The sequence below is a fragment of the Muscardinus avellanarius genome (assembly GCF_963383645.1).
Source record: "Muscardinus avellanarius genome assembly, chromosome: 9".
In the NCBI taxonomy this organism is placed as follows: Eukaryota; Metazoa; Chordata; class Mammalia; order Rodentia; family Gliridae; genus Muscardinus; species Muscardinus avellanarius.
Window position 1 is genome coordinate 21,362,318 of NC_137795.1, and position 20,590 is coordinate 21,382,907.

General features: G+C 36.0%; 1 pseudogene across 1 annotated transcript; it reads left to right on the plus strand.

Annotated features, from left to right (window-relative positions):
* The first annotated feature begins 18,383 nt into the window (after window positions 1–18,383).
* On the plus strand, window positions 18,384–19,229 carry LOC308266609 (putative G-protein coupled receptor 141; annotated as a pseudogene). The gene has a single exon. The product of its transcript is annotated as a putative G-protein coupled receptor 141 (transcript).
* The last annotated feature ends 1,361 nt before the right edge of the window (window positions 19,230–20,590 follow it).

The window sequence follows — 20,590 nt, forward strand, 5'->3', positions numbered from 1 at the left end:
TGGTCCATCTTGTTACATCACAGAGATAAAAATGGCCTCATATCTGCTGTTGCTGGTGGTAATGCCATCTCAAACAGCATATCAATTCATGAAGATCTGCCAACATTAATATGTTTTTTTTTTAATTTTGAGATTGAAATTATAAACATTCAAGAATTGAACACATAAAAACTTCTGAGAAAGCACTGACTTATGACTTATTAATTTTCAAGATGAATTCTGCCTTTTATGGATGTTAAAAGATTAAGAATGTTAAACATGTAAAAGTGAAGTTCATTTCAACTGCTCTGTTTGAATGTTTTTAAAAAGACCTGGCAGAGTAAAATTGTGCCTGCCTGCCATGAATTGTTTTGTGGGCAATTTCACAGAAGGGCATGATGAGAACACTATCCAGCCTGCCAAGGAAAGTCATATGGAGTTACTAGAAAAGATAAGAATTCACAAATTCAATTCATATTTATTGAGCTAAATAAAAATGATCAAAACAATTATAATGCATGATATAAATGCACATCTCTACTGTGATGCTTTAAAACCACAAAGCCCCTTAGGATATTTAAAGAAAAGACTCTGCTCTAAAAGATAAATTTGGATTATTTTTAAAATAAAAATGTTCCAAGCCGGGCGTGGTGGCGTATGCTTGTAATCCCTGCACTTGGGAGGCAGAGACAGGAGGATCGCGCAGGTTCAAAGCCAGGCATGCGCGCTGGTTTAGGAGACCCTATTTCCAAATAAAAATGTAAAAATAGGTCTGGGAGTGTAGCCCGGAGGTAGAAGAGCTTCCAGGAACACCAGTAACACCCCCCCCCCCAAAAAGTTCCAAATCTAAAAAAAAAAAAAAAAAACCCACAAAATCATGAGTTCTGGGCCCACCCCCTTTTTTCCAGGATCCTGTGGTGCCTTTCCTAGGTGTAGAAAAAGGGAAACTGCATGCCACATACCAAAGGGGGAGGGATGAAGTAAGATAGAAGAAATAAAAGAAATGTATATAAAGGAGACAAATAGGGAAGGAAAGGGGAACTATACCTTTAAAACAATTCTGTTTTCAGAGATACTAAGCTATTTTCTTAGAGAAAGTTTAATTATGATGGGTTTGTAATGACTTTCTGACTTTCCAAGTTGGTCCAGTAAAGCATAAATGTAAAATGTGTCCCAGACCCCTTAATTGACTATGTTCTTGCTGTAATAATTTTGACAAAATTATTAAGAGCATTTTAATTAGAATGTCTCTAATTCACTGAAGTGAATTTAATTAGAATTTGAAATTAATAAATCTCCAGGTAAATAAAAAGTAAATGTAATAAAGCAGAGAGGAGAGCTTATCTCTGACTAGGTTTGAACATTAGGAAGCGAGTTGAGGCTCACCCTGCATTGTGAGGCATTATGATTACACGGTTGCTGGGAACAAAAAAAAAAATGCTCATCCTGAGGACCAGTTGCATGGGAATGGCATTGCCTGCTTGCATCATTCTGTTGAGAAGGACTGTAATATCTGAGTTCAAGTGAAAAGAAGAACAATAGAAGGCTGGGTGGTAGCTTACACATAGTATGTTTATTTGTCTTAAACTAGGTTTTTTCTTTTTACTGTGGCTTTTAGAAAGAGGAATTCATATTACAGGTAAGTAAATTAAGTTGAAAGAATGCAAGTGAGTTTATAATATTGATACATTTGCAGCCACAGAACATTTAGAAGTTTATAAGACAGGTTTGATGGCATATACCTGTAATCCCAATATTTGGGAGGCTGACATAGGAGAATTCAGGTTCGAGGCCAGCCTCAGAAACTTAGCAAGGCCCTCTGCAACTTAGTGAGATTCTGTTCCTAAAAGATAAACAAGATAAAGAGAAAGGCCTGTGGATGTATCTTGGAAGTAGAATACCTCTGGGTTAAATCTCTATTAACAAAAAAGGAAGATCAGGAAGAAGAGGAGGAGGGGGAAATTTTGGCTTATAGATGCTGCTATTGTTCATTGAAAAGTGTTTTCATAGTTATCAAAAAATTGAGAGATGAAACACTATCTCTTCCATTGTCCACTTACAGGGTCTTGATCAGTGTATCAACTTTCTAATGCAATGCAGAAGCACTGTCTTCATGCAATTTGGAATAGGATCCTCCCTAGTGGTGGCATGAACAACCGCTTACTAGGCATTCACTGTGTGCCAAGGATTACACAGAGGAGCTTATTTGATTCTTCTAGGGCACTAGAATTACACTTTTTACAGATGAAGAAGTTGGGAACAAATGCATTGCATAGCTTTCCATCACAGCCAGCGAGCAGAAGAGTAGGGTTTGAAACCAATAAATCTGATTCCAGAAATAGTTCTTAAACTCAGACAGCTCATTTTCAGAGAGATATTAGATTGTTCTTTATAAGGTTACACATTTATTTAGTGTTAGATTTACCAATTCAACACTTATGATTGCTCATTTGACAAGTTTCTATTTGATTGCCGTGTGTGTGTGTGTGTGTGTGTGTGTGTGTGTGTGTGTGTGTATGTGTGTGTTTGATTTCATTGTTCACCCTTACTCGTTGATTTCTTCCATATGGAGAATATGAGAATTTGATCTGTGTGGAGATTGGAATTAGCATTGTTAATAGAAGGGGAAAAGGAATTAAATGAAAATTCTGATTGTCAAACACTCTTTTACTTGGATTCAGAGTTTGGGTTGCTTAGAGAAAATGATATAGATCATTCAAATGCTAATAGACCACTACCCCATGCCCTTTGGGCATGATTAGTTTTATTTAAGAAGGATAATCTGGGTGGGTATAAAAATCAGTGAATAACATTTTTTTTGGCTCTCAGAATTATGCACATAATGTTCCACTATTCCCTTGAATTTAATATTGATCTAGATAAGTTATAACAATCTAAACCTTGCTGAAAACTTTAGAGTGATGGGACATGATATGTGGTATGTGTTATGTGTATGTGTGAATGTAAACAAGAAATATTGTCCATTGAAATATTCATATATATTTTAATATATGAATATTAAAATTTAATATTAAATATTTAAAATTAATATTAAAATATTTAAAATTTTCAGTTTACTAGGATGTCTTAATGTTGTTTTCAGGATTTTTTTTTGCCTGAGACATGTATGCTTAAATTTTCACATTCAAGTTTTATTTTGTCTCATAGTTTATTATATATCTGATTTTTTCATTTATTTTACACTTGCAGGAATACTAATTATATCAATGTTGGATTATCTTTACCTCCCATAAGTTTATGATTTCTCTATCACATTCTTATTTTTCTTAATTAACATAATAAGAATTTCCTTAAGCCTATCTTATACTTAATTGTATTCTTATTCATTTCATTTTTAAGACAATCTAACATGTCTTTCATCCTCTTGGTATTTGAAATGTTTGTTTTCCATTTCTTCTTTAAGCTCTGAGAACTCATTTTTATCTCCTACTCTATCACAGTATTTTATGTGAACTTTTAATTGTATTGAGCTCTCCTTTAAAGAATTCTTTTTATCTAAAACTACTTTGAGAATAATAAGTAATTATTTATCTGCAGCTTTCCACTTTTTTCTTTGAGTAATTTCTATTTGGAATATTATTCTTATTTTGCCTTGGATTACATGCCTTTCCACATCTGCTTATTTGTATTCATGATAATGCCTAATTATGCTTTCTTATTTCTTAATTTTAAATGGGGCCATGCGTGAGTGAGACTGTGTTGGAAGAGGTCCTTGTATTAGCTTTGATTCCCTTTGTTGAGGAGTGGCCCTTGATTACTTGAGAATTTTCAGATTTGTTGATTTGGATTTGTTCTCTTATGAACTATTCCATATACTGGGTATGATCCTTCACTTCTCAAGATTTTAGTAAATTTCTTACATTCACAGTTTATCAGTCATTGTGTTTTTGATGATGACAACTTGCCAGACATAGAAAGTGTTGACTTGGTTTCCTCTGAAGCTCCATCTTCCTTTTAATTCAAATAGAAATTTTTAAAAATATGGACTGATTGCTTGGATTCATTAGCTTCTAAGTGGGGTAACTGAGGACTGGACCCATCAGTACTTTCCAAGCAGTTCCTGCTCACATGACCACACGTGCCTGCAGAGAAAGCTGAAAATGCAGCAGGGAGTGGGGAGCAGGTTGGTAGGTAGGCATCAGCAAGCTCTGAAGGCTTCTGTTTTATGGATTGCTGTTCTAGTTACAGTTAATGTCTGCTAGATGATTTATGGTTGGAGTTTTCTTTTATTAAAGAACTGCTATGTACTTCTTTTATATACATTCATAGTAACATGACAACACACAAAGGTCTTATTAGCCACTTACAAAGGATATGTACTAAAATATGACAGAGATGTGGTATCTGTGGCTGAAAGCTTGTGCTAAGCATCGATGTGAGATGAGTAAAAGAAAATATCTGGTCACTAAAGAAAATATAAGTAAACAAACACTGCAACAAAGCCATAAAGAAACAGCACATCCCTAGAAAAAAAGTCAAGTCTCTTTCTCAGTGGAACCTGAACTTTTCCCTACAATCAACAGGATTATGACTCAAGATTGGGTGAAGTGTTCTGATTTGGAACACTGAAGATCCTCCAAAGGTTCTCTCAGGAACAGGAACCAAACCCTCTTTTTCCTTCTCATCTGCATGATCAGAAGACCATTTTGCAGGGTATTCAAGGAAAAATTATGGACTATGGTATGATTAAATAAAAAATTCCTTAAGACAAATTGAAGAAAACATGAGGTTAAAGTAAAAGTGTCTTAACTGTATGAATAAAAGACATTTCACAGTGTATGTGAATTCTTATTTTATAAAATTGTGTCCTAAATGAAAAAAATCACTGTTATATTGGGTCATTAGGGACAAGTAATATTAAATGATATGATATAATAACTTTTCTCTTTTAGGTGGCAACGTTTTTGAAGGGAAAACGGACAGTCCAGCCAAACATAATTACTAGAAACAAAACAGGGGTATGTCTAACTAACTTCTGGGATTACAACCTTCGTGACTCAATTATTTCAGCTACAAACATTAAATGTGCTCTTTAGTGGACTTTTTTGCAAGCTTAAGCAAATTTTATTATTACAAAGGTAGAAAGAAGGGATAGAATTATAAAACACTGCATCAGAGAGGAGAGTGACACAGTGGAGTGCCTTGAAAATAAAACACTGAAGGTTTTGAACACAAAACTGTTTTTATAAGGATTCACTGTCTCCTATCCTGCTCGACCAAGTCTTTTTATCTGCCCCTGACCTTATGCAGATACAGACCCGTCCATTATTCCTGTGTAAGCCAAGATGTGTTACTTAGTTAACAAAGTCAGGGGTTGGTGAACTACTGATATACAGACTACAACCCACATTATTTTGTCCTCTATCACTTGATGATGTATCCCATACCTAGTTTTATTTTTTATTGTATATATTCAAAATATACAACATGACATTTTATATAAATATATAGTACAATGATTACTAGTTAAGAAAGTAACATATCCCTCTCCTTTTCTTCTTTTTTTGTGGTAAGAGCACCTAAAATCTATTCTAAGTACTGTACACTAACTGATTGCACCACTGGAGCTACTATAATCTAGTCTCTTAAAAAACTTTCATTATAATACAGTATTACTAACTATAGTTCACTTGCAGTACATTAGATCTCTAGACAGTCATCCTACATGACCATAAATATGTACCATTTGAACAGCATTCTTGATATTTCACCAATTCCCCCATCTTAATTGCCTCCCTATCCCTATTTCTATAAATTCAACATTTTTTATTATTTATTTATTTATTTATTTATTTATTTATTTATTTATTTATTTATTGGTGGTACTGGGGTTCCTGGAAGCCCTTCTACCTCCGGGCTACACTCCCAGACCTACTTTTTATTTTTGGAAACAGGGTCTCTTAAGCCAGCGCAGCTGGCTTCGAACCTGCGTGATCCTCCTGTCTCCGCCTCCCAAGCGCGGGGATTACAAGCGTGCGCCACCACGCCTGGCCTAAATTCAACATTTTTTAGATTCTATATATGAGATTGTGCAGTGTTTTTCTTTCTGTGTTTAACTTATTTCACTTTGCATAATGTCTTCCATAGTTCATTCAGGTTGTTGCAAATGGAAGTGTCTCCTTTTTGAAGACTAATAATATTCTACTACTAGATATACATCACAACATTCATCCATCCATTCATCAACAGCACTTAGGTTGTTCCATAGATATCGTAAATGATGCTGTGGCTAGCATGGTAGTGCAAATATTTATCTGATGTGGGAATTTTCTTTTTTTTTTTTGGTACTAGTGATTGAAACCAGGGACATTTTATCTCTGGCCTATAGTCCCAGCCATTTTTATATTTATTTTGAAACAATGTTTAGATAAATTGCTGAGATTGGCCTTGAACCTGTGATCTTCCTGTCTCAGTACTGAGATTATAGGCATGTGTCACCACACCTGGATGCATTGGATATATATACCCACTAGAGGTATGGTATGAGTTTCATTTTTAATATTTTGAGGAATTTCAATATTTTTGAAAGTTAAAGCATTTTAATAATTTATAGTTTTTTTCAGAAACAAGCTATGATTCATAGTCTAATCCTCAGAGGTACAAATTTATATACATTTTTTCTTTGTATCTTAACTGAACTCATAGTCCTCCATTATTACATAAACTATCATTTTAAGGTACCCAAACCACTTGCAGTTTAAATTGTTTTTTATTTGTTGATTTTTAAATTTTTTTTTATTGGTGCACTGTAATCATACATTTTAATGGAGTACAAAATGGTAGAGGCATACATGCACACATCACTCAGTTAACCCTTCCCTAATTCTCATCCCTTTCCTCTCCCCTCCTTGGTTCTCATGTTTGACTTATTGATTGACTTTGGTATGTTTATGAATGTACATCATGTACATTAGGGAATTTCAATATTGTAATGGAAACACCATTTTAAATTCCCACCATAGTACACAAGGCTTCGCTTTTTTCCACACCTTCACCAACACTACTATATTTTATCTTATCTTTTAAGTGTGAGGTGACACCTCACTGTGGTTTTAATTTGCATGTCCCTAAGGATTAAAAATGTACACCTTGTTGAGCATTGGCATGTCTTTTTAGAAAAATGTTTATATATTTAGGCTTTCTGCCCATTTTTCAGTCTAGATTTTTATTATTATTATGGAGATATTTGACTTCATAATATATTTTGGATATTAATCTCATTATATATATGACTCATAAATATTTTCTCCAATCCGTTGGCTACCTTTTCAACTTCTGTTGTTTTCTTTATTGTCTGGAAGTTTTTTGTTTGATCTAGTTCTGTATGTTTACATTTATTTTCGTTTCCTGAGTTTTTGATGTCATATTCAAAATAATCATTGCCAAGGCTAATTACCAGTTTTGCTCTAGGGCATTTTTGGTTTCTAGTCTTACATTCAGTTATCTCTCTGTATATATTTTTTCTTTTTTTATTTTTTTCTGGTGCTAAGGATAAACCCAGGAATAATCTACTTCTGAACTGCACACAACTTTTTTTTAATTTTACATTTTGAAATAAGATCTCACTAAGTTGTTGAAGGCTAACTATATTGCTGAGACTGGTCTTGAACCTGAAATCTTCCTGTTTCAGCCTCCAAACTACTGGGATTACAGGCATGTACCACTATATCTGGCTTATGATATTTCAAATTGTTTTTTATGGGGGGGAAACATTTGATAAGAATGTGGCTGTGGTTTTTAGTCACATTTCATTGATGTGGATATGCTAGTGTATGGCTGCTGCACCATGCAGGGCAAGTCCAGAATTATTTCTGTATTATCCTCCAGCTGAAATTTTGGCAAAGTTTTTTTACCTTCCCAATTCTGATGCCTTATACAAAAATTAGGGCTACACTAAATTATCAATAAGTTTTATTTGAATATTAGTAGTTTTAAAATTCTACGTTTTCTCTCAACAATGACTTGAATAGATTTTTTGTTATCCAGTCATCAGGGTTTCTTTACAAATTTTAGATACAATGACTAAAACTGTTCTGCAACATTATTGATTATTTTTTAAAAATAGAAGTTTGTTGAATATTCATATTTAAACTTGCTTTGATATTGAAATAACATTTGATTTCTATCTTTTAATTTTGCCAAAGGAGAAAAAATGAGCATGGAATTCAGCTGAGATACTCTTTTTGGTATATTTATTATCTTGAAGTAGCTTTAAAACTACAAACTAAGACAATAAAAATCATGAAACATGAGCATAACCAAGAAGGGGAACTATATATTTCTGAGGTACATGACTTTCAGAATCATTAAGCATAAATTCTCTTGGGTAAATAGAAAGATGCAATTTTATGTCATATCAAAAAAAAAAAAAAAAAAGAAGCTGGGTGAGTGGTACACACCTGTAATCCCAGTACCTAAAAGGTTGAGCCAGGAGGCCTGTAGGCTTAAGTCCAGCACCCAACAACTCAGCAATACCATGTTTCAAAATAAAAACATAAGAAGTGGAATTGGGTTGTAACTCAGAGGTAGAATGTTCCTGGGTTCAATCCCCAGCACAAGAAAGAGAAGAAAGAGAAGGTAGAAAGAAAGGAAGGGAGGGAGGGAGGGAGGAAAAAGAAAAAATAAAGTACAAAAGTAAGGAAGGAAATAAGGAGAAAGAAAGAAAGAAAGAGAAAGAAAGAAAGAAAGAAAGAAAGAAAGAAGGAAAGAAAGAAAGAAAAGAAGAAAGGTTATTTTTATACTGCATTTTGTCAAACCATTTCCTTTGAAGAAGGAAATTCATTATAGGTGCACCTCAGGCAGGCACTTTGATATGGGTTAGAGCTAGAACCTCTGCCTCGTGCCCTGACTGCCCCTTCACAGGTCCTGGTGTGCAGGAGCACGTTACCTTGCTTTCCTCTGGACTATGTCACCATTGGACTTCCACACCAGATGGAGCTGGTCTCAGTCTGTCTCTTTCTCTGAGCTCACCATCAGCAGGCCAGCTGTGCGCTGGGCTGGGGTCCATTTTATCAATCCTGTCTTCCTGTTTTAACCTTTCTTTCCAGTGCCTGTAATTAAGCCCAGCACAGATACACCATCTTCAGGTCCCCACTGAACCATCCTTTAGTCCGAAGGCTTCTTAGAGATTTCTATATTTCTTTTTAAAAAATTTTAAATTAAAAAAATTTTTTTTGCGGGTCTGGGGATGAAACCCAGGGGCATTCAACCTCCAAGCTACACCCCCTGCCCTATTTTTTATTCTTTATTTTGAAACTGGGTCTCACTGAGTTGCAGAGGGCCTCACTAAGTAGCTGAGGCTGTCCGTGAACCGTGATCCTCCAGTCTCAGCCTCCTGAATGCTGGGATTACAAGCGTGTGCCACGACGCCCGGCTAATTTTTTAAATTTTTATGTGGAATTTATTAAAAATGGCATACATTCAGACTGTGCTTGGTGCCCTCTCTCCCCCACCCACTTCTCCTTCCCCCCTTCCAACAATGAGTGTCCAGGTTAACCATGCTATATTCATACTTTTACATATATTCAGATGTAGCTCCTTCATTAATCAACCTCAGCCTTCTTCCTCTCCTATCCTTCCATTCTAGCTTTGCTGAGGTTTCCTCTCCATTATCTGGAGTCCTTCTGGGTATTTTTCCAAGGGGATTGAAATCAGAGAACTAAGTAAATATGCATACCAATGTTCATAGCAGCACAATTCATAATAGCCAAAACATGGAACCAACCCAGGTCTCCATCAACAGGTGAATGGATTGCAGAATTATGGGAAATACACAGAATGGAATTCTACTCAGCAATAAAGAAGAACAAAGTCATGTCATTCTCAAGAAGTTGGAAAGACCTGGAGAAAATTATGTTAAGTGAGATCAGCCAAGCACAGAAAGAGAAGGGACATATGTTTTCTCTAATATGCCCAAATCAGATTTCTTAATTTCTTAAAAGGAAAATCCGGCCGGGCGTGGTGGCGCACACTTGTAATCCCCGCGCTTGGGAGGCGGAGACAGGAGGATTGCGCAGGTTCGAAGCCAGCTGTGCTGGCTTAATAGACCCTGTTTCCAAATAATAGAAAGTATTAAAAAATAGGTCTGGGAGTGTAGCCCTTGGGAGTGTAGCCCGGAGGTAGAAGGGCTTCCAGGAACCCCAGTACCACCAAAAAAATAAGAAAAAGAAAAATCCTGGCCATACAATTCATGAATGCCTCCAGCATGCCTTAGGGCCACATCCCACAGCTTTCTTAGGAAACTATGATATACCTGTCTGTTTCACAATTGTTTCTAGAATAAAACAAAACAAGAATACACACACACACACACACACACACACACACACACACACACACAAACACACAGAGCAGAAAAAAAATGACTATTGCCTATTTTTAAATAAGATCACTGAAATATTTCTTGGTGGCTTTTCCCAAGTTGCACAATGCCCCGTGAGCCCAAATTCCTCCAGATTGTCTAATTTGTCCCCCAATAGTCCAATGGCAGTAACATGTCAACTGTTCCCTGGCACTGCACAGTGCAGGACTCAACAGTCTGGTAGCAGTTTGGAGCAATATAGGAGGCAATATTCTGAGTGTCAAAGGTGCCACTCCGCTCTGGGTAAATTCAACCTACTCCAACCCTGAAGGTTACTCCTGCCTTTCCCTAGAGTGGGCCTCTGTGCTGCAGAAGACAGGAAATGCAGTCTTGCTCATCGCTGAATGCAAGATTGAACACAAGTCTTTGTGTTCCCTTTTTATTTACTAATAATAGAGCAATTTTGAGAAATTTTATTTCCTTGCAAAGGAGGCTGTCTTGTGCATCTAATTAAAACTGCTTTTCCAGCCTTAAACAAGTTGTCAGATTGGATAGGTATAATCTCCATACAACTTGGCCTTTCCTTAAAAGAATTTATTTTTAAGGGTCTGGTGAGAATTTTGGTGGTACTGGGGGTGGAACCCAGAGGCTTTCTACCTCCGGGCTATACTCCCAGACCTATTTTATATTTGATTTGGAAACAGGGTCTCACTAAGTTGCTGAGAGCCTCACTAAGTAGCTGAGGCTGGCTTCGAACCTGTGCGATCCTCCTGTCTCAGCCTCCCAAACACAGGGATTACAAGTGTGTGCCACCATGCCCGGCCAAGGGTCTGGTGAGTATTTTGAGTAAAAAGTGATTAACAAAATTTTGTTCTTCATCCTAACTGAAGCCTGAAAAAGAGCCATGAATTTTATAGTCACTGGTGAAATAAAGACAAAGTAATTGTTTTACTATTGAGCCAGGAGAAAAATATGAGGTTCTTTTAGGGGCTTGCGATCTGTGCCTTAGGACTGGAAACTCTGAAAGCTTTGATAGCTATAATGGTATTTATTTTAATTTTTTGAACTGAGGAAGCACAAACTAGGTCACCACAGACCACATTTGGATTGAAGCATTCAAAACCAAGGGACAGCTGGTAATGATGTCACAGTCTGTAATCCCAGTACTTTGGAGGCCGAAACAAGAGAATTGCAGGTTCAAGGCCAGGCTCAGCAATTTATAAAGAGACCCTCAGAAACTTAGCAAGACTCTGTTTCAAAAATAAAAAAAATAAAAAGGGCTGATGGTGTAGCTCAGAGGTACAATAATCCTGGGTTCAATCCCCAGTATTCCCCCTCTCTTCATCCAAAACCCCAATATGCCACCATGGCCAAGACTCTAATGTAGTCATTGTCTAATATAGTCATTGTTGAGTTTTATTGTATAAACTAGCACAAATCTTTCGTCTAAAGATGTTGTTTGATGCTATAGTCTGCCAACGATCGCCCCCTTTTGTAGTCCACATCTTCATGATCAGTGGATAGTTTTTAGAACCTAGATTATTTGTCCTCTCATCAATGTTTAGCTCTGCTCACTACACTCTTCTTAAAATATCACCACTTAGTCAATAGTGATGGCACAGGCTTGCAATCCCAGGACTTGGGAGGCTGAGACAGGAGAATTGCAGGTTCACAACACTCCTCAACTTAATCAGACCCTGCTTCAAAATAAAAATAGGGCTGAGTTGTGACTTGGAAGTATAACACCTCTGGGTTTAATCCCAAGTACTGCAAAAAAAAAATTCTCCTATTCTTTGAATTCCTCACCAATTCTCTCTGGTTCCTTTCAACCTCATTGCTTCCAGTTCCAAACACATATGCTTACCCACCTGTTGCTTGCTATTCTCCAAATAGAAGCTGGAAGCTCATAGTTAAAGAGGAGATGAGGTAAGAACACTGGGGTTAAGACTTGTTTAATAAACTGTGTTTCCCTTAGTAAATGTATTCAATAGAATTTTCTGTGATTGAGCACTTTAAGTGGGGCTAATGTGACTGAGGAGTTGAACTGTTAAATGCTGTTTGATTTAAACTAGTTGGAGAAGCCATGTGTGATGATGCTTGTCATACTGGATGTAGAGTGCAGACTCTTGAGGCACGAAGTGTACCCCATAGAGAAGAAGCCGGGGCATCATCTGGTGAGATTTAGAAGTGGAGAACCTCAAACCTCAGGCCCCAACCCAGACCTGCTGGATCCAAATCTGTATCTTAACAAGATCCAAGACAGTTCATAAACACAGTCATGGCTAATAAATATTGCACAAGGAAGTTAAGTTTTAAAGCACTACAATAACAAACGTGTGCTGATATTCTCACACTTTTTGGATATTATTATGCCCTGAAAATGGCCCCTGGTATGAATTTTCACCAAGTTCTTGTTATGCTAATCAGATACATGGTGAATTATATCTTGGTTGAACTTCCTCTGGATGTCAAAATTCAAAGATGATTACCATTCAGAAAACAGTTGAATTTAATCTGTGGATCTAATCTACATCTTTTTATTTTTTATTTTTTTGGTCTAGCATATATATACCAGTTAGCAAAACCACCAGCTCCTCTCCTGTGCTCTGAGTAAACACTATCTTCCTTTCAAAGAACAGTAGAATACAAAGAGGAAAACAAACCACTTCGTACAAGAACTTTCAAAGAGCTAGCAAACTGCCTTTTCTATTCCAAAATCAGACGGGAACCCTAAGGGACAAGAAATAATTCACATGTAGCATTTGGATATGTATTAAAAAGAAAATCATAGAAAAAGTCTCTGGAGCAAAATGTTTCCTCATTCTTAGTTGAATGCATTCACACTCTGGGATTCTTTCAAAGCATTAGCTGTTGTATCATCCTAAAACAGACAAGACCTTTTGGAATATAGGGAAGCTTCCAGGTGGAATGGCTTTGAGATTAATCCTTCAAGCAACAGTTCAGGACAAGAAAGAGGACAGACCGAGCGTCTCAGAGCCAGGTCCTCTGTGTGGCTGTTCCTCAGGCTGCCTCTCAGATCTCAATTAGTTCTCTGTAAAATAACATGCTTGAATTTAGTAGAGTCTCTTTCTGAATGATGCTAACTCACATTCAACTCTAGCCCCAGAAATTTATGACTTATGAGTATAAGCTGATTTGAGAATTTGCAAGTGCTGATTTTGTTACCACTTTCTTAAGGGTATTTCACAGCCACAATCTGACTACTTTAAAGAAAATAAGTAACCTTCATTCCATTCCATTCATTCAGGAGCAGAAGTTCCTTGCCAATGGTCTCTCAAAAGGCGACTCTCATGAAAGAGAAGTGGATGAGATGGAAGCATCCCTAGCGGCTTCTGCTGCCAACTTATCCCTGCCAAGGGCAGATTGACCTTGTCTTCTGAAAACTAACAGAATGTTAGTGCTCATGACTTACTCTCACAGTTTCTAAGAAAAAATCTGTATTTAAAAACTAAAGAAGCATTTAATTTTCTAGGTTTTAAACTCTGCTTCTTCCATTTCTGGACTTATTCCATTTCTGAAAGAAGGCATAGTATTAAGCCATAGATTGTTAAGGTGTCTATTAGAGACTATCTCAAATTCCTCAAAATATGTTCATTGATGGCATAAGAGGGAAGGGATTTGGAACAGGGACCATGGTTTTCATTTTTACTATAAATAGTTCTTTGGCTTTCTGATGATTTTCTAACCTCTCTGAATTGTGGTAGCTTTATCCATAAAATAAGAAGATTGTACTCTTCTTATATATAAATTACTTCTAAATGTTCAAATTAAGAACTTGATATTTTTCTTTAAATTCTTGGCATTCCCCCGAAGAAAAAGCTAAATTCTGCCTATAGTTAGAAAAAGTATGAAATTCATACATTCTTGTAGCAGTGTTGTAAACAACACACACACACACACACACACACACACACATATTTTAGCAGAAACTGTGTCATCAGTGTGAACAATTAATTTGTGTGCTGTTCATAGTCTGAACTGTCATTGAGTTTTATTTGTATTTTCCATTATTGGTCACATCTAACGTATTTCCCAGTTTGTCCTTCATCAGACAAGCAACCCCTAAATATAGCATGGTTTCCATGGAAACATACCTTATCCTGCAGATTCCAGGAACTCATTTTATCTGAAAAATAAGGATTGTCAGATAATATGACCAAATCCAGGTCTATAGCTCATATTTTGTACTTTTGAATAAATTTGATTTAAAGAGAGATGTTTAAAATTGGTTCCATATGAAATTTTTCCAGTTGAGTTAGTACAAATTTGATTTTCATAATAAGAGTTGAAATTTTATCTCTCCTTGAGAGTTTTTCTTGAAATAATTAAGCATATGGCTCTATTACATTTAGATTCCATTGTTCTATATCTTTGTAACCACAAGCACTGTTGGATAATCACATAGCAGATGGAAAAGGTGGGCATGATATTAACTCTTTTACAAGACAACTGAGAATGTTTTCAGTTGGTACCTAAATACAGGTCATAAAAAACCGCCATTACAGTGATCACTTTTCTTTTTTTTTTAATTTTCATAGCTGAAAAATAATATGATTTGTGATTGGGTTTGCTGGCAAGAGTTGGAAGTTTCTTATTTATTTATTTTGTACTCAGGATTTAACCTGGAGGCATTCTACATCTGAGCTAGACTCCTAGGCCTATTTTATTTTTAATTTTTATTCTTAGTTTTTTTCTAAGTTGCTGAGGGTTTCATTATATTGCTGAGACTGGCTTCTAATCTGCACTCCTCCTGCCTCAGCCTCCCATGTGCTAGTATTAGAGGCATGCATGACCATGCTTTGCCCTTATATTTTTATGTCATGCTAAACACAATGTGTTTTCAAAATTGTGCTTTGAAATCTTAAGATAGCTAAAAATGACTGTGAATTTAGGACAGAAAGTGAGAAGATCCATGCAAAATAAATAAGTAAATAAATAAATAAATATCTTTGAGAAAAATGATCCCTGTGGTTGAATCCATAGCAAGCTTCGAAAGAACCATAGATACAAATGGTAGATATGAAGAGAGAAAGAAACCTTTGGGAATTGGAAGTGAGAGATATAAATATTTTTAATTACTCTAAGAATGTGAAAGTCACCCAGAAAGTACCAGAAAGTGATAAGTTCCCCTTATCACTCTAATTCTGAATATGAACACTTAGGGAAATTCATAAACAAACATAGAAGACATACAGCAGCACTGGAAAAAATCTTCAAGCTGTTTATTTTAACGAGAAAGATTTTTGCAAATAAGTCACTGGTAGTGAAAACAAAAGCCTTTTCTTATAGGAATAATTTAGAATCTGCTTCACCACTAGCGGCAGAGAGAAAAATCCATTTTGGGCTAGCCTATCTTGACTGTTAAATTTTGTGAGCTTCTGGTCTGAAGCTGGAGCTAGCCCCTTCAGTTGCTCATCCATCCCGTGACGGGTGTGGTTGTGGATATTCAGCTCATCCACACTGTTCTTTTTAACTGCCCTGACACTCATGACCACAGTCCTCTGAGCCTTCCACAGAAGCAGATCATAAAAGGAAAAGAGCATGTAAGTACTTTTGGTGGCTATGATTTTGGGTAGAATGTACATGTAGAAATTTTTACATTTGGGTTTAATGAACAAAGAAATACCCAGAATCATGGGATTTGGGAGGATTGTGTAGAGTGGTGGTGTGGTCACAAGAGTAAGGTCTTGAGGAAAAAGAAGAGTGGTTGTCTAACTTCTTCCTTCCTTATGAACTTATTTCCTTTAAGAAAATATTTGTAGGATCATTCTGAGAGGTAACCAAAAGTAAACCAGTATCTTATGTGCTATGTGTATGAGGGATCTTTGTGTATGTTAAAAAAGGAAGAAAGGGCATTAACACTTTGATGACCCATAATATGTCAGAGACTATCAGGCTCTTTACAGATATGATCTAACTTACTACTCACAAAAGTCTTACAAAGTAGATACTACCTTTCACATTTTTATAGTGAAGAATCAATCTTTGAGGTAAATATCTGTCACATTCTTAGCCAGCTACCTGTCTGTTTCCAAATCTCAGGTTGCATTAGCAGTGGTGTCGGTTTAAAGTGTGGAACTGATCAATGATTTAGCCTTTCATTGCTTTAAAGTAATTTTAAATTTGAATCTTGTCTGTTTACACTTGAGAATGACCAAAATTTAAAAACTTAATCAGTATATTTGTTGTTTGTAAGTCATACAGAATTATTGTTTCACAAAACCACTTATAAAAAAGCTTATAAAAATACTTGAATGTTCTTTATTAAAATACACATTTAATAGAAATTTATATTATTATGCTTATAAATTTCAATAAAATCTTATTAAGGGCAGTAAATATGATAGACCCTATGATTTTCTATAAGGAAAAATTTACTTATTCTCTTTAAGAAGTTTCAATAGCAGGAGAAAAGTTATACAATATTTAGATTTGCACTGTGAAATAAATTTATAATCAGATACAAGTGATCAAACTCTGCCTCTGGCCAGGTGGACAAGAGATACATGAGAATATGATATGGATCCTTCCAGAGAGATGAGTTTGGGACATATATGGTCAAAACAAAGGTCTAGTAACGGCTTTTCTTTTTTGTGTCAGATTCATTAAATACTTACTGATTCTGTAACAATTTTATATCATCTAATTATGTATCTGACCCCTCATAAAGAAGAGGTAAAAATGTTTTCTTTTTTCTTTTTTTTTTTTTCTGATAGTACTGGGGATAGAACCCAGGGGCTTTCTACCTATGGGCTAAACTCCCAGACCTATTTTATATTTTTATTTGGAAACAGGGTCTCACTAAGTTGCTGAGAGCCTCACTAAGTAGCTGAGGCTGGCTTCAAACCTGTGGAATCCTCCTGTCTCAGCCTCTCGAGCATGGGGATTACAAGTGTGCACCACCCCGCTTGGCCAAAGTTTTCCCATTTTACATTAAGAATCATTCATGTCTATGGCTTTTTGTCCGATTATAAATGTGTCTTAATATTTTATCCAATCCACTGAATATTGAATAACCCTTTAAAGCAGGTAGTGCAACCTTTCTTCTTTCACGGCTACATCTTCATGAAGCCATAGTGACCCATTCCAGTCCCTCAGCACCTTGCAGAAAGATTCAGGTTTAAGAAGAAAGGGAAGTTATAAATATTTTGGAGGTTGCTCTCTATTCAAAAGCTCCTCAAATTAAATATCCTAAAACGTGGTCTGAAACAACCTTTTGCAATAATTACACGCGATTCATGTGATTTTTCTCTACATTAAGAATGTAGAAAAAATCATGTAGAAAAATATCTACATTATCCAAAATTAGCTTGCCTTATAACAGGAGAGACAACCTGCATAAATCTGACCTAAATGTATACTGGGTGCATACTGTTCCTGCCTTCATTTAAAATTTTGGGTTTTTTGTTTGTTTGTTTGTTTGTTTTTTGGTGGTACTGGGGTTTCTGGAAGCCCTTCTACCTCCGGGCTACACTCCCAGACCTATTTTTTTTATATATTTTTATTTGGAAACAGGGTCTCTTAAGCCAGCACAGCCAGCTTTGAACCTGCACAATCCTCCTGTCTCCACCTCCCAAGCGCGGGGATTACAAGCGTGCGCCACCACACCTGGCTAAAATTTTGTTATTTTTCTCATCATGAATTTTTGTATTAATTTTGCTTTTTAAAACACTAGATTAAAATGTTATTTATTTTGATTGCTGAGTTTTGTGGCCCTTTCTTAAATTTTGGACCTTAAATTAATGTCTCATGCTACCCTTCATCCTGTTATGTGTGCAAAACCAGATCTGTTTGTAGATACCTATGTGTACAGCTGTACATTCAAGCAAACATATTTTTGTAATTTTACTTCATTCACTTTTGTCTCTACCATATGTTAAGAATTATTGAATGGAGTCTCTGAAAATATTTTTGGTATATAATTTCACTTTGTAATTAGTTATCTAGGATTGCAAACTGCAATCCTATTACTGCTTAGTTGTATAGATTCAGTATACACATCATAATTTTAATAAACTTTGATTTAGGGGTTTATGATCTTCTAAGCTCTTCGTGGCAAAAGATGGAGACACCCAACACAACCATCCTGTCAAATGTCTCAATATGGACCTGCGCCACTGTGACATGTGCTGCAGGATGATTCTGATGACACTGTATAGTGTGGTTTTATTGGGAGGCACCACTGGAATAATTATGATGTTGTGTATGATGTTCAAAAGCAATAGCCAATTGACGATTTCCACCATCAGCCTTCCCTTCCGCCTCAGCTATTACCCGTCAGTCATCTGGGAGCTAGGAACCTTTAACTGCCAAGTGGTTAGCAGTATCATATACTGTCCTATGCACTTCACCTTCACTTTCCATGTGGCCATTGTCATACTCAGATTACTCATCTATTTTAAGAAACTCCAAACACAACCGTTGAAAAAGTACCATGCGGTAGTCTTAAGCATTATTATTTGGATGCTGAGTAGTCTCATTTTTTGGCCAATATTTTTTACAATATGGCACAGATCCAAGTTACTCAGAAACACAGAGATGCTTTGAGTTCTACAGAGATCTCAACTTCAGGAAAGTGATTATTACGAACTACTCCATGATTGTCATTATGATAACAGTTGTGATCTTCTTTCTGATACAGATGGCTGTCATCCTTGAACTTACAAAGTCTTTTTGGCTTGACATATGGGCCCATCAAGAGTATAGAGCCCAAGTCAAGAGTTTTTTTTTTTTTCTCTTAGTGATAGTTGTTTGTTTTATACCCCATCATGTATACCGAATATACTTTATTCAAAATTATTTAGGAAGAGAAAATTCTACATTAGTTCTTTATAATGAAATATGTATTGCATTAACTACTGTGTGTTACCTGGATATGCTGTGTTTCATAGGTGGAGTTGTCCACTAAGCCTTCTTATGTTGCTCACTTTGTAATTAGTTTCCCGACAGGTGTGACAAAATCATTAGTTCCTTTTTTTTGAGGGGTGGAGATGGGGGCTACTGGCAATTAAACCTAGGGGTGTTCTACTTCTGAACTACAGCCCCTACTTTATTTTTATTTTGAAAGTGTCATGCTAAATTGCTGAAACTACCCTTGAACCTGGGATCCTCCCGTCTTAGCCTCCCAATAACTAAAATTACAGGCATTGCGCCACCATGCCAGGCTGACAAAACCATTTTAGTTGATTGGTACTACTGTGATTTCAATATTTTTCCTTTGTTCTTATCAAAATTTTAGATTGTTTTAATCAAAATTGTTCTTCTATAAAAATAAGGATTGATTGTTTCCCTCTTCTTAAAGAACAATTGCCAGTCCCACATAAAATATATTCAATCACTTGACCCTATACAAACTGACCACACCATCTATTACTACTGCCCCCCATGAGTACTTACTTAAGCAAAGCACAGCAACTGGTTTTTCCTGCAGTTTTTAGATATTTGCACTTGTTGAGCTCTGAGCCTACAATGTTCTCTCCCTCAGTTTCTATTCTTCAATATCCAGAGAACATGAAGGTAGGAGTTCTGAGGATGAACTGGGCTTTAGAAAGCCTTAATTTATTCAACTTGAGATAGCTGCCTCTTGGATATTACTGATCACCAGTAAAGCTGCAGTTGCTGAGTTGCTGCCTTTGGTGTTTGGAGGAAAGTATTAGCTTGGGCAGAGTAATGATGAGAGTTAGAGGAAACTTTCAAGAGTGACTGGGCCTTGATATGGTTCAATGCTGGCTGAGACACAGTAGGAACTCAGGTAGCTGAGGCTACTCTCAGATCTTTCTTCCCAAATATGAAACCTTTAAAGAGAAAAATTAATTAGAAAAAGTTGGGAAGAAACTGAGCTCCATCCAGGCTGATACCAACAGACAATCCAAACCCTTGAGACTGTGAGACTAATATGATTTTTCAAGATATGCTATAAAACCAAATGTCATTACATAATTAAAATTGACACTGATATCAGCTAAAAATCAAGATAACTGACTTCAGTGATACAGAATCTAACTATATTTGATATATAAATTAATTATATCTAATGAACCATTGATATATTTTATATATAAATTAATTATATTTAATGAACCATTGCAACAAAAAAGTGGTCTAGTGACTAACAAGGCAGCATAGTTTTTTTGTAGTAAATATGACATATAGTTTAATATATCAGCTGTATAAGGAGATCAAACAAGCAGATAAAAAATATTAAAATCCCAAAAGATAAATGAGTAAAGGTCAGAAACAGACAATTCGTGAAAGAGAGAAATCATCTAT